This window comes from Scyliorhinus canicula, chromosome 22, assembly GCF_902713615.1.
Source record: "Scyliorhinus canicula chromosome 22, sScyCan1.1, whole genome shotgun sequence".
NCBI classification, from domain to species: Eukaryota; Metazoa; Chordata; class Chondrichthyes; order Carcharhiniformes; family Scyliorhinidae; genus Scyliorhinus; species Scyliorhinus canicula.
Window position 1 is genome coordinate 5317192 of NC_052167.1, and position 15101 is coordinate 5332292.

The following is a 15101-nucleotide window of genomic DNA, read 5'->3' on the forward strand; positions in this document are numbered from 1 at the left end:
AAATGTAAAGCCGCAAAGCAGCTGAGAGTACATCTAATCCAAAAATGCCTGTTCGCTTCCTGGCCAGCTTTTGTCGGTTGATTTTACGGAGCTCCACTGTTAGGCCTCTAACCCTCAGCTCGTGGGGGTTATTACCCCATTCATTAGTTTGGGATTTGATGAAAAAAAATGTATCAAGTCCTCCCTCTATTACTTTAAACTTGGTGTAACCATATTGAGTATAAAGGAGAACTCCATTATTAAAGTTTGTGATCTGGGGCAGCAAGATGGCGCAGTGTTTAGTACTGGGTCCCGGCGCTGAGGACCCGGGTCTGATCCCGGCCCTGGGTCACTGTCCACATAGAGTTTGCACATTCTCCCCATGTCCGCGTGGGTCTCACCCCCACAACCCAAAGATGTGCAGGCTAGTGGATTGGCCACGCTAAATTGCCCCTTAATTGGGTTATCTCAACTCTACCTTGAGCCTTGCAGAACATGAGCCCCGTTAACGAGACAGGGGACCTCTAAACAATGTATAGTTAGATGGTATATAAAGCTGGCCAGTTAGTCACCAGCAAGGCAGAGCCGGTTGGGATCTATTGTGTGATGTATGTAATAGTTATTGTAAATAAACTAAATTTCTTTGAATAACTCGGTGTGGACTCCTTTGTGACCTTATAAAACATCAACCCTTTTAAAAATTCATTTACGGGATGTGGGCGTCGCTGGTTAGGCCAGCATTGATTGCCCATTCCTATTTGCCTAAAAGACTGCCACTATCTGATTCGAGATGTGCAACAGATTTAAGGAGCTCAGATTCACTATGTGCCTTGGACCATTTCTGAGCTCAAACCAACGTGGGTATGACAGCCTTTGAGAATATTCCATTTGCACAAAGATGTATAAACACACTACAGCCCTAAAATCGAATGGATTGTAACACTTTGCCTGCCATCAGCCTGTAGTTTCTGCAATTTGTAACATGCCGCCGGCTGGTTTATTTTATACTTTGTCAAATTGACACACTGGTGTTAAGTGCCACAAAGGAGCTTTCTCTTTCCTGACGTTTCCACTGGGGTGACGTCGCAAACGGCGAAGAAAGACTTCCATTTATCTTACCCTCTGTCACAGAAACATCTCCCAGAGTCGCAGATGCGATGAAATGGCTTTGAAGTATTATGGCTGCCATTCCACCAGTCAATGCAGCAGTCATTTAGTTGTGAGATTAAAGAGCTGCTACTCCGTATTTTTGTTACAAAGAGTATTTCTTCTGGCTCTTGGAGATGTTCCTGTTATTCACCAAATGCCACGGTGAAATCTCTCGCCATCCATTACAAACCACAGAAGACAATCGAAGTTTATCACCTCCCGCCTGATCTCCACCCAGGCATCGGTCTAATTTATTAAGAGTCTTTGAGCTCAGGGGTGAGATTATCAGGCCTGGACTGTGAAGAACTGTAGTTTTGCATTTCCTCAAGAAACAAGGGAGGCGAGTACTCTTTTTACAAGTCTTCCCGTTGAAACATTTTGGGGGGGAATTCTCCGACTCCCCGCCTGGTCGGAGAATCGCCGGGGGCGGGAATCTTGTCGCGCCAGTCGGGGGCTGTTGGCAGTGCCCCTCCCCCCATCGATCCTCCGCTCCGCAATGGACCGAGTGGCCACCCGTTTTCGGCCAGTCCCACCGGCGTAAATCAAACAAGGTCCTTACCGGCGGCACCTGGCTCTGCAGGTGGCCTGCGGAGTCCTCAGTGGGGTCTGGCTCCGGGAGGTGCCCCCACGGTGGCCTGGCCCGCGATCGGGGCCCACCGATCTGCGGGCGGGCTTGTGCCGTGGGGGCACTCTTTCGCTTCCCGCCGGTCGCTGTAAACGTCCGCCATGGCCGGCGCAGAGAAGAAACCCCCCTGCGCATGCGCTGGGATCACGCCAGCACACGCTGGCGCTCCCGCGCATCTGCCAACTCACGCCGGCCGGCGGAGGCTCTTCGGCGGCAGGTGGCACGGCGCCAAGCCCTTCGGTGCCAGCCTAGCGGAGGGTTCCGCACCTACCGGGCGGCCCGATGCCGGAGTGATTCATGCCGATCCTCGGCGTAGGTACAGCCCGCCCCACCGGCTAGGGGAGAATCCCGGCCTTTGTGTTTCTGAAAGTAATGGATGACCTGCACAGGAAGAGAAGGAAGAGGCATCTTGTGTTCATGCAGAACAAAAGCAAAATACTGCGGATGCTGGAAATCTGAAATAAAAACAGAAAATGCTGGAAATGCCAAGCATGTCTGGCAGCATCTGTGGAGAGAAAGCACTATCTTGTGTTGCCCTATTATGTATTCTCATGTATTTTCTTGAATTTTGTTTATTGAATTTTGTTTAATTCCTTTTTCTTCCATGTACTGAATGATCTGTTGAGCTGCTTGCAGAAAAATACTTTTCACTGTACCTCGGTACACGTGACAATAAACAAATCCAATCCAATCCATCCAATCTTAGTACTGCACCGGAAGAGTGAACCATAATTTGTCGCCAAGACTCTGGCATGGGATCAAACCCACAAACCACTGACTCATAGATTATCATAGAATTTACAGTGCAGAAGGAGGCCATTCGGCCCATCGAGACTGCACCGGCTCTTGGAATGAGCACCCTACCCGAGGTCAACACCTCCTCCCTATCCCCATAACCCAGTAACCCCACCCAACACTAAGGGCAATTTTGGACACTAAGGGCAATTTATCATGGCCAATCCACCTAACCTGCACATCTTTGGACTGTGGGAGGAAACCGGAGCACCCGGAGGAAACCCACGCACACACGGGGAGGATGTGCAGACCCAGCACAGACAGTGACCCAAGCCGGGAATCGAACCTGGGACCCTGGAGCTGTGAAGCATTTGTGCTATCCACAATGCTACCGTCCTTCCTCCTCAAAGGTAAGAGGGTCGCACCACCTGAGCCACAACAGGAATTCTTACTACTTGGGGGTAACCAGTTTCACTGTAGAGATTAGGAATAACATGTCTTCAAACAACCCTTTGCACTGACCTCGGCCTCGACCAACATACTTACATTCCTGCTCAATTTCCATTGCCAATGACTTGATCTGATTATATGGATTGAAGAATTGGTACAATGGATGAGGAGTTAATCCCAGAGTCCCACATATGTGGATACATTAAACCACTGCCTATAAGGACCTCCCCTGTAACTGGTTAACGTCCATTGGAGGGTGAAAACAGAAGGCCATTTGGCCCCTTGAGCATCTCTACTATTCAATTAGGTCATGACTGAACAATACTTCAACTGCGTTTCCCCACCTTTTACTTGTATCCTTGATATCCCTACCTAACAAAAAGCTACCAATCTCAGTCTTGAACATTTAAAATTTTTTTAAAAATAGATTTAGAGTACCCAATTCTTTTTGTTTCCAATTAAGAGGTAACTTAGCCTGGCCAAGCTGCCTAACCAGCACATCTTTTGGGCTGTGGGAGTGAGACCCACGCAGACACGGGGAGAATGTGCAAACGCCACATGGGCAGTGACCTGTGGCCAGGATCGAACCCGGGTCCTCGGAGCCGTGAGGCAGCAGTGCTAACCTCTGCACCACCGTGCCACCCCAGGTCTTGAACATTTTAATTGCTCCCCCAACCCACTGCAATTTCATCGAGAGAATGTTCCAGATTCCCACCCTTTGGGTGAAAAAGTGTTTCCGCGTTTGACACCTCGCTGACCTACAATCTGGACACCACGGCGCAGAAAACAGCTTTCTCCATATCTATCCTACTGAATGTCTGTTGTTTTCTCGGCTTTGATTAGATTGTTGCTCAATAATAATAATAATCTTTATTGTCACAATAGGCACTGGAGAGCTGGCGGCCAATCAGAGTACCTCCCGCTGGCAGGAGAGCCACCATCATGAGAAAAATTCAGGCCGATGTCGCTGTGATTCGTGGAGAGAGTAAGAGAAACCAGTTAACCATAAGTAGGCTTACATTAACATGGCAATGAAGTTACTGTGAAAATCCCCTAGTCACCACACTCCGGCGCATGTTCGGGTACACAGAGGGAGAATTCAGTTTGTCCAAATTACCTTTGAAGCGAAGCCAGGTTTGTCCAACTAGTCCAACACCAAATATATCTTTCCCAGTGTTCCAGTACCTGAAACTCAGCACAGTACACCTGGACCAACACCTGTAGCATCACTTTGGGACTTCCCTTTAAATTCCTGCCCCTTGAGATGAAGGCCAACATTCCATTAGCCTCATTAATTATTTTGTTTACACTTGGGGCATTAGCTCTTGGTGATTGCCCCGCCATTAAAAAAAAAAATCAGATTCCTCTTTCCCAGACGCAAGGTGGATGTCATCACCTTGAATTCCATCTGCCTCAGCTTTGCCTGTTCATTCAGATCCCTTCGTCACTGCCTACTCTCACACAGCTATTCTGTGTCTTCCCTATCGGCCTCAGCACAAAGCTTAAAAATACAACCGTCTATTCCCTCATCAACTGATTACTGTATATGGCAAAAAGCAGGGGCACCGGCGCAGTTCCCTGGAGACTTCATTTGCCACATCCTTAACCCTTAACCCTTAGTCTCTATCTCACCTCCCAACTATTGACCAACCCAAAGCCTCAAGGTTACGTACAATTCCACACGCCTTCAGTTTTGAGAATAATCTCCTGTTCAGAACCCTATCCAATGCCTACTAGGCAATATCCATTGATACCCCCATCATGTGACCCTACGCATGATCTCCTCAAAAAAATTCAACTAGATTAACCAAGGGTGACCTACCCTTGACTATAATCTTCTCTTCAATCTGTTCACACTTGTCCATTCTGTTTCTTCTGATAAATGATTAATTAGATGGTCAACTGGTTTCTCTTTCTCTCTCCAGGAATCACAGCGACATCGGCCTAAATTTTTCCAATGGTGGCGACTCTCCCGCCTGCGGGAGGTACTCTGAATGGCCGCCAGCTCTCTAGTTCCTGAAGTGACAGTGCTGCAGTGGACAGAAGAGGAACTACACCAATTTGCCTGAGCCTAAGTGTTGGAGCTGGAGGACAAGCTACGAGTAAGGGGACCAATGTCAGAGAGGGTAGGGAAGGCCTGGAGGTCAGCAGCTGGAGGGTGGGTGGTGGGAGGGGGGGAGGGGTGCGTATGGAGTCTTGGGAAAAGGCCGGCAGGTGGAGGATGGTCAGGAGATCCCCGAACCTTAAGGGGGGGGGAGGGGGGGGGGGGGGCGGTTTCTCAGTCAGAAGGGTTTTTTTTGATGGAAGCGCCCCAGCCCTTACTGCCCACCATCTAACTTTCATTCTTTTCAGCCTTTCTCCACAGTGGTTCAATGTTCCCGCCACCATTAAAATTGAGGCTAGGTGGGAAATACTCGTTAAGTGGCCATGAATTGGTGCAAGGGCCTCAACTGGCCCAAGGTCAGGCTTCCCATCTGAGGCCTTGCCCGCACCCAGTGTAAAATTGGTGTATGGGCGGGAGTCCTGAGGGAAGCCCACCCCTTCATTTCACGTAAAAAGTCAGGAACATTAGTGTTCAGCCTGCTCCAACATTCAATTAGATAATTGGCTCATCGTCTGTCTGATCACCACTTTCCCGCACTATCTCCATCTCCCTTTGTCTCCAGAAGTCTATCAATTTCTGTCTTGAACATGCTCATTGATTGAGTTTCCACAGCCCTCCGAGGAAGAGAATTCCAAATATTTAATACCTCTGAGTGAAGAAATTCCTCCTCACCTCAGTCTTAAATGGCTGAGCCCCTTATCCTTAGATTATGTACCCTGGTTTTAGACTCATCTGCCAGGGGAATCATCTTACCTACATCCACCCTGTCACGTCCTGTAAGGATTTTATAAGTGACAATGAGTTCACCCCTCATTCTTCGAACCTATGGAGGTACAGGCCCAGTTTCTCCAATCTCTCCTCATAAGACATTTACAATTTCACAATCCAAAAAAACCTAATGCCTGTGTAGTAATCCACGGGAGGCAGGAGTTCCGTCACCACACCAATATTTATTTACAATAACGATATTACAGGAGCAGCTACAAACAGTGCTGCTAGCAGTCCAGTCAACTTAAGACTGGCTCACAAAGCCTACACAGGTGCTTATCATTGAGGGAGCTCATACTCCAATTGGCCAACCAATAAAGCCAATTGAAGTTCATTACAGCCTGATTGCAGGTAGCTTTGTGATGATGCAATGCCACATCGTGCAGTGATGTGGGAGAGTGTCCATCACGGAATATTGCAGGGGAGCTGCAGAGTTTGGAGATATTATAGAGGGTGTAAATCTGTTTGATAGAGGCCCGAAATAGTCAGTCAAATGGATTATGAGAAAGATTACCGGTTCTTGTAAATGTCAAACCATAAAAACACAATGCTGACTCCAGACGAAAAGAAAAAGGTTTTCCAATTCAGGCCAGCAGAAGAAATGCTGTTCAGTCAGGGTGGCACACCAGTGGAAACTTAACAAACAGCAAAGGTGGAAAGATTCTGGTTGGAGTTTTCTCCTGATAGGAGTGCTGTCGTGGGTAGGCGGCCGGTGGGCGGGGGGGAGTGGGGAGTTAATGTTGGATTTGAAATGGAAATATTTGTGTCTCGGAACCACCGTTGCAAAATTCAGGTTAAAACGAGAATAAAACAGGTTCAGTCAGGACTGTGTGTAGTTTACACAAGCTTCAAACTGTTTGGAATTAAACGTAAGGAATCTATATGTGTGCTCACAGTGCTCGCAACTCAAGGAATTCTTTGAAGTTTTTGGACACACCCAGTTATCCAAAAGGAGCTGGTTCATTTTTTTCAAACTTTCCCCAAGCCACCCTCTCAGGACATCCCGAACATTTCAACAGCAATGATTTATTTTCCATGTCTTGTTCTATAAGAAAACCTGTCAACTAATTTGGTCGGCAGCAAGACGCTACAAGAATAATGAAAGGAACAATCGATTCATTCAAATGTCGTGGTGTTGATTGAAGGAGGGATGTTGAACAGGGCGCTGGAAGATCTTCCCGGTCTTCGTCTAATAGTGCCATGGGATCTCGCACAGTCAACTGGAGGGATGGATACAGCCGACATCTCCATGATGACACTTTGTAAAGTGCTTTGAGGGTTCCAGAGTTTACAAATGATGTCACATAAACCACAAATCCTTTGGTCTTTCTTTCTCAGTTTAACCTCTCATCCAAATACCTCCACTTCCAGCAATGCAGCACCCCATTGGGTGCTGGACTGTGACATCCGCCTTGATTAATATTCAGGTCTCAGCACCGAACTTGAACCCATGACCTTTTAACTAAGCAATGAAACAGCTAACACAATAGCCAAGCTGAAGTTTAGAGTAATCTCGTGATACTGGCGGGGTTTCTCACTGATACATTATTGAACATGGAGGGGGCAAAAAAAAATCACAGGCAGCATGTGAACTGCTATCACCTCGGAATGGGCTACAAGAGCAAACCATCAGAAATATTGGTCCGTAGCTTCCAGACTCCCAAGTATCGGATTTGGGGGGTACCCCAAAGATACTCTGGGGATTCCCTCTTGGGCATTCCCAGGTTAGGGTTTACCCGCAATTGTCCGGAGGTCCCCTGGACAACTATTCGACAAAGTGATTTAAGTCGCTAATTTCAAGTTATTTAAAATTTAGAGTACCCAATTATTTTTTTCTCCCAATTAAGGGGCAATTTAGCATAGCCAATCCACCTACCCGGCACATCTTTGGGTTGTGGGGGGTGAGACCCACTCAGACACGGGGAGAATGTGCAAACTCCATACAAAGAGTAACCCAGGGTCAGGATCGAACCTGGATCCTCGCCTACGGCGCTGAGGTCCCAGGTTCGAATCCCTGCCCTGGGTCACTGTCCATGTGGAGTTTGCACATTCTCCCCGTGTCTGCGTGGGTTTTACCCCCACAACCCAAAGATGTGCAGGGTAGATGGATTGGCCACGCTAAATTGCCCCTTAATTGGAAAAAAAAATAATTGGGTACTCTAAATTTTAAAATAAAAGCAATGCTAACCACTGCGTCAGCTTGCCGCCCAACGTCAGATTGTTCTATCGGTGCAGACCCAGCCCATGCCCTGCATGAGACACACACCATAGTGCCAACCCCACATGGGACCCCACATGGGACCCCTCCTCCCCACAGTACTCTCCACCCTCGACCTCCCACCCACAACGGGAATCCCCGCCCACCCTCAACCTCGCCCCCAGATCCGCTCCAATCCAGTTAGCTTCCCCCCACAGCATGACTGGACTTAATCCTACTGCACCCCCTTCCCCCCACCCCACCCAACCGCCAGAGCAACCCAACCAGAAACCCACCTGGCTGGAACCCACTCAACAACTCGACCCCTACCCCCTCGAACGACCCAACCTGACCCGCCCCCACCACGTCCAACCCGACACACCCACTGATGCCCAATTCTTCCCAGTCCCCATGTCCTACGTTTACCCTTCACTCAGAGTGTGTATTGTCTTGTCAAATTACCCTGATTGTTAAGCTAGTGACTCTGTTCCATTAATTATATTATCATCTCTATGTGTCCTTCTTTCTGAGATCTCTTTTGAAGCTTAGCTCGGGAGCTGGTGACCTTTCAGATAGGTGAGGCCGAGTCTATACAAGATGAACCAAGTCAGCTTGTTCCCAAGGCAACATGATCTTACAACCTGTGCCGCAGTCTAGAATATGAGTCAGTAATCTGCCTATCGTTGCAATGAAATGCAAGAGAGAGAAGGAAACGGATTGAATTCGGGAAGCTACCTAGAACCATCGAAAGGCAGTTGATCTCCCAGTCTGAGGATGAAGTAAATCTGCACTCGGCTGAGGCAACATAACTTGCCTCAGCCAACGAGCCACCTTTATCAAGTCATCTTCTTCAGCATTTCTGATGCAATGTCGTTCCCAAATATCCCTTTGCCCAAATGTGCGTGCTTCAGTCATCAACTGCAGCTGGAGGACCATCAACTCAACGAAAGATGCTCTTTGGTCTGTCTAAAAACTGCTGGTTTTCCAGTGCAGAGTTCCCACGGCCAAGTATTGAAGACTGGACACAATATCCAAGTCCAGGACTACATGTTGAGGGATGCACCAAACTCGGGGCAGCCGCCACAGAGACACAGTGGAAAGACCACCAGCCACAACCCTTTAACGACAGTAGACCCCGGGGCTGAAGACTATGCAAAAACTCTTGGACTGTGTCATGATATGCAGACATGCAGATAATGATATACAGACAGGCAGCTAATGGTTCAATCCCGGCCCTGCGTCACTATCCGTGTTAGGCAGCTAATGAACACAGAGAACAAGACATGACCAATGAGCAGGCAGGACGCTCAGGGGTGGTGTCTCACTATAAAAGGCACGAGGCACTCACACTCCACCTCTTTCCACTGATGAACATCTACAGAGCGAGTCAGGGTGTATGTACAGTATCACACCTCCAGCACGTGGCTGAGAGCTAGTCTGGTTCAGTCAGACAGAGTAACCACATTAAGGTTAGCAGAGAGTCCAACTCATAGAGAACTGTGCTAACTGTGCTACTGGTTCAATAAATAAGATTGAACTAACTTCAAGGTGTGGAGTATCTTTTGATTAAAGCTGCATCCAGTTGCAGCCTGTGTTATCCCAGAGTACATAACTCGACAACTGTATGCCCGACATGTAATGAGTGTGGTAAATATTAACCATATGTAACAAGTAACATTAAATTATTTGGTTTCCACCTTACATAATGTCAACTTTGAATGGTGATTTAATGTATTTTTATAACTTCTCTGAATAAAGTATGTGTGTGATTCAGTGACTGCGTTGTGCCAGCGCGGAACCTGACTCAACGGGTGAATCGCGTGTGAGCCCCAAATTGGGATTGCACCAGGCGCTGGGCCGATCGTGAGTCATCGGACTGGCTCCGCCCGGCGCCATCTGGATCTCACCCTCACTGTCCGAGATTCAGACGCCGGATTCACCCAGTGTTGAGGGGTCAATGGCTGCGCCTGCGTGACCTCGCCAGAGCACCGTTTACTATTGGTCCACAGAAACGTGGAACAGGCGGAACGGCACCTTGGGGGAGGGGGGGGGGCTTGCAGGCCACTCGAGACCCCTGGGTGGTTGGGGACAGGGCAGTGTAGTACCCTGGTACACCCCCAGTACCCGGGCACCTTTGCATTACCAGCCTGGCACTCTGACAGTGCTACCTGGGGTCCCTGACAGTGCCAGGGGCACTAATAGTGCCAGTGTTCCCGGGCGCCATGTTAGCACTGATTCAGGCCCAGGGGTGGTCTGCCCATTGGAATGAGTGGGGCGCCCGACAAGGTTGGGGGGGAAATGAAGGGTCGGGTCAATAAAGTAGGGGGTGGGGAGACAGAAGGGCGAGGGGGTGGGAGATGGGGACTGCCATCCCAATCTGTGAGAATCTGCTGGGCCAATCAGCTCAATCTGAGTGTGACCTTGTCAGTAAGAAACTCCCCAAGGCCAGGAATAATTGCAAAGTCCCATTGAATAGAGGGGTGATCCTCCATGCTGATGCTGCCAAGTAACACCCCACCAAACCTGCCCAAAAACGGACCTTGACTTTTGTCCTCTGCATCGAATCCTATCGTTCTGAGGAGGGAAAAGAATTAAATGATTCCTGGCACCTTATCCTTCTGACACTGGGTTCAGACTCATTAAACTGGCTGCACACTTTTATTTTATAAAAGAAAAGACTGGGCGATGACCTGATTAAAATCATGTTTGAGCAGAGAAACAAAGATGTTTATACTTGTATCAGGGGGGGATCGAAACTGGGAGCCAGGAATTCAAGATAGTCGGTGAGAAAACTAATCGAGAATTGCCCAGAGCGTGGGGAGATTGTGGAGCTCCCGGTGCGGAGCAGACATTTTGAACCAGTGTGTAAAACTTAAGTCAGTAAAGATCCTGAACGCTCTAGTGTCATCTCAGCCTAGCTCTGTGGCTTATAAAATACATAACACCCTCTGCCGCAGGGAATAGTTTCGGTGAATAGAGAAGATGCATTTAAGAGGAGGCTGGATACGTTCACAAGGGAGAAAGGAATAGAAAGATACAGTGATAGGGTGGGATGAGGTGGGTTGGGAGGAGGTGATGGTGTGGGATGAGGTGGGTGGGGAGGAGGTGATAGGGTGGGATGAGGTGGGTTGGGAGGAGGTGATCGGGTGGGATGAGGTGGGTGGGGAGGAGGTGATGGTGTGGGATGAGGTGGGTTGGGAGGAGGTGATCGGGTGGGATGAGGTGGGTGGGGAGGAGGTGATGGTGTGGGATGAGGTGGGTTGGGAGGAGGTGATCGGGTGGGATGAGGTGGGTTGGGAGGAGGTGATCGGGTGGGATGAGGTGGGTGGGGAGGAGGTGATCGGGTGGGATGAGGTGGGTGGGGAGGAGGTGATAGGGTGGGATGAGGTGGGTGGGGAGGAGGTGATGGTGTGGGATGAGGTGGGTCGGGAGTAGGTGATCGGGTGGGATGAGGTGGGTGGGGGGGAGGTGATGGTGTGGGATGAGGTGGGTTGGGAGTTGATCGGGTGGGATGAGGTTGGGATGGGGAACACATGGAGGGTAAACAACAGCTTTGACAAATTCTAATAATATTCTTAAAAAGAATCTTTATTATTGTCACAAGTAGGCTAACATTAACACTGCTATAGGGCAGCACGGCGGCACAATGGATTAGCACTGCTGCCTCACGGCGCCTAGGTCCCAGGTTCAATCCCGGCTCTGGGTCACTATCCTTGTGGAGTTTGCACATTCTCCCCTGTGTTTGCGTGAGTTTCACCCCCACAACCCAAAAGCTGTGCAAGCTGGGTGGATTGTCCACGCTAAATTGCCCCTTAATTGGAAAAAATTAATTGGGTACTCTAAATTTATTTTTTTTAAAACACTGCAATGAAGTTACTGTGAAAATCCCCTCGTCGCCACATTTCGCCGCCTGTTCGGGTACACAGAGGGAGAATTCAGAATGTTCAGTTCACCTAACAAGCACGTCTTTCGGGACTTGTGGGAGGAAACCGGAGCACCCGGAGGAAACCCACACAGACACGGGGGGAAGGTGCAGACTCCGCACAGACAGTCACCCAAGCCGGGAATCGAACCCGGGTCCTTGGCTCTGTGAAGCAACAGTGCTGACCATTGTGCACCCGTGCCAAATCGCCGGTTTCCGTGCTGCGAACAACATGGCGGGGTTTTCCGGTCCCTCCAAAATCAGTTGCGATTTGCATTGCTCACCGACCCACATCGCTGGCACACCCGCCATGGGGGCGGCGTAGCCTTTGGCCCGATCGGAGCGTCCCGCTGAGGGGGGGGGGGAGGGTTGGAAAACCCGGCCTGTGTGTAATCATTCTTCTCTGAGCTGATTATATATCCCATGTACTTCAAGCAGAACCCCAAGATGTAGTCCAGATACAGCCAGGCCAGTTTGCTGGAACAGATGGGCTATCCAAGCAGGAAGAAGCAGTGCGGTGGGAACAGTCTAATTCAAATCAGGACGACCAAACGCTTCGAGTGGGTCACAGCCGAGAGAGGGGACGGAGGAAAGGACGCACCAGCAGGATGGCACAGGTTAGGGTTTACAAATCTTCTCTTGGACAGAGACAAAGGTAAAAGCCACAGCTACGCCCATTGTAGATCATTTTAAATGATGGGTGTTACAAATCCAGCTAATGTGTTCTCTCTACAACAGAAAATTTTCAGGAAATGTTACATCTACGGCTTGTGTAGATATTCTAGCTTTTCAGTCAAAGGAAGGAGTTTGGATGGCAGCCTTTTGGGGTTTTGACTGAAGCCCATAAAGCATTTACATTCCTGCTTTGTGTAATAGCATTCTCTGGACTGCATGCTACTGATGTAGAAAGAGCAAGGGTGTTGAATCAGCAGCAGTAATATTGCAGCACCTGGGGCTACGAATGACTCCTGCTCTGGTATTCTGCTGTATTTCATACAAGTTTAATTTGTACCTGCTTTCACGGAGGCTCCAGCCTGCCATGGCAGACTGACCCTCAGGTATTCATTGGATTGTGTTCAGCATCATTCTCCAAGACGAGGAGCTCTGTCTGCACAGGGCCCCTCCTTGCTCTGATCCCACATTTTCAGCGAACTCATTATATGCACCTTTGCCCTCATCAAAAGAAGAACCACCTTCACGCCAGTGGCAACATTATCCAACTGCGGAAGTAGTTAAAGGGGATGTGAATGCAACCCTGTGGGATCTTGCTGTGCGTGCACCTTTGCCATCCTGACCGCATTGCAACTGTGTTTGCGCTTCCAAAAGCTGCTGCACCAGCTGGGACCCCCCTGTGGTCGGGAAAGGCGCTATAAAAATGCAAGTTCCTCCTGTCCTCAGCGCTGACAGGATGAGGGATGTGAGGAAAGCAACACATCAGCGCTAGGAAAAAAATTCTAATAAAAGTCAGCGGGGGGGGGGAGCTGAATAAAAGCCTTAATTTCTCTGAAAGCTTTATTATATCAAACAGGTTTCCCCTTTTTTGTTGATTCCAGGCAAGATGTTCCGAATGCAACTCAAGCTTGATTACTTTGCTTTCCTCCCCATCTTTGATGCACTATCAATTACGACGAGTCGAGAGTAGAATGTAATCGAGGCTTTATTACACAGAGATGTGTGGCCTCCTACAGCAGCTGACGAAATGGCTGTTGTATGGGGAGCACACACATTTATACTCCACCTACTGGGCGGAGCCAGCAGGCATGGATCTACCCCTGTACCTGTACCTGTAGTACAGGGGCCTTACCGTAAAACCCATATATACAGTATAATACATCAGTAGTGACTACCACAATCTTTCACTGAGAAATGGTGGCGGTTTTGTTTTCAAACATATCATCAGAAAAGTCGGGGTGATTACTGCGCTTGTCAGTGTCTCGCTCGCTGATCTAACTCTAAAACGTGAAAGCGCCAGAGCATCGGCCAGGAGCACAGCCGGCACCCAGCCCGTTATTGCCCACATTTACCTTCCGGCCACAAGCTTCAAGAAATACTTTGTGCAGGTTCCCCCATTCCTGCTTGAGCAGAGGTTACCTAAACACGAGGCCAAACAGCCTCGGCGATTAACAGAGAACAGGGATGTTGAAAGAGTGAATTAAATAGCGGCCTGTGTGTCAGTGCCTTTGCAGAAAACTCCATCTTATCACCTGCAATAATATCCTTTACAGCTCCCCAGCGATCTGTCGGGAGACCCTGCGAACAGCTGGTGGCTCCTCTCCCTGGCCCAGCCCGGGTAGAAAGCTAATTACATCTTTTTTTTTTCTGCAGGCAATCAGCTTAGCGCATCGTAACTCCTGTGCCCGGCGTTCACAAAAATTAAACTGTCAACATTCTCGTCTTCTTTGGTTTGATGGTTCTAAATGAGAAAAATCATGTTCTGTGAATTGGAATTTAATAAAAAGATGTTTGAAATATCAGGCAGGAAGCATCAGCCGAGTCCAGGAACACATAAATCAAACTTGCCAAGGTTAAGTAGAAGGTTTGAGAATCATATGAAGGAAATTAATGTACGGGAATCTTACCCCTATAAAATAGTGCTCAGAGCTGAGGGAAATACAGTGTTATGAGTAAATAAAAAACCTCCAAGCATCATCATGCATTTGAAAAGAAATGTAAATTAACTGTACCTAGTGGAGAGTATGATATTATAAATTCTAATGGACTGCGTAATAGCTTCAGATTTCTCTCTCTCTCTCCTCTCTCTTTCTCTCCTTCTCTCGCCTATGTCAATGAGGTACATATAAATCCAGTTTAAACAGAAGCTGACCTGTCATTTTTAAGGCAGGCAGTACTGAGTGAGGAAAATGACAGATCTGTGAGTTGAGTTTACAGCATGCGTACCTGACCCAGATTAAACCAAGCTTCAGGTTTGGAATTAACATCCCTAAACTTCCATTACCCCATCCATAAAGTCCAGTCTTCAGGCACATAGCGCCAAAGAATCCAGGCAAAGATGCAAATGTGTTGTGTTGGGCCCCTTTATCAATACATTCATTGGTAAAATAGGGATATGAAAAGAGTGTGGAGTTACCAGAGATCCCATCGCAAACGGTCACAGTGTTTCATCCTTGTAGATGTACAGATTTCAGTCTTACACCAACTCTATCCATCGGCG

The 15101-nt window shown here is 48.4% G+C and overlaps 1 long non-coding RNA gene across 1 annotated transcript in view; it reads left to right on the forward strand.

The window, feature by feature from the left end:
- Nucleotides 1-14434, forward strand: part of LOC119956211 — a 200437-nt gene extending 186003 nt beyond the window's left edge. The window contains exons 2-3 of the long non-coding RNA XR_005458607.1: nt 12368-12546; nt 14255-14434. This is a non-coding gene — a long non-coding RNA (uncharacterized LOC119956211). The remainder of the gene's footprint in view (nt 1-12367; nt 12547-14254) is intronic.
- The last annotated feature ends 667 nt before the right edge of the window (nt 14435-15101 follow it).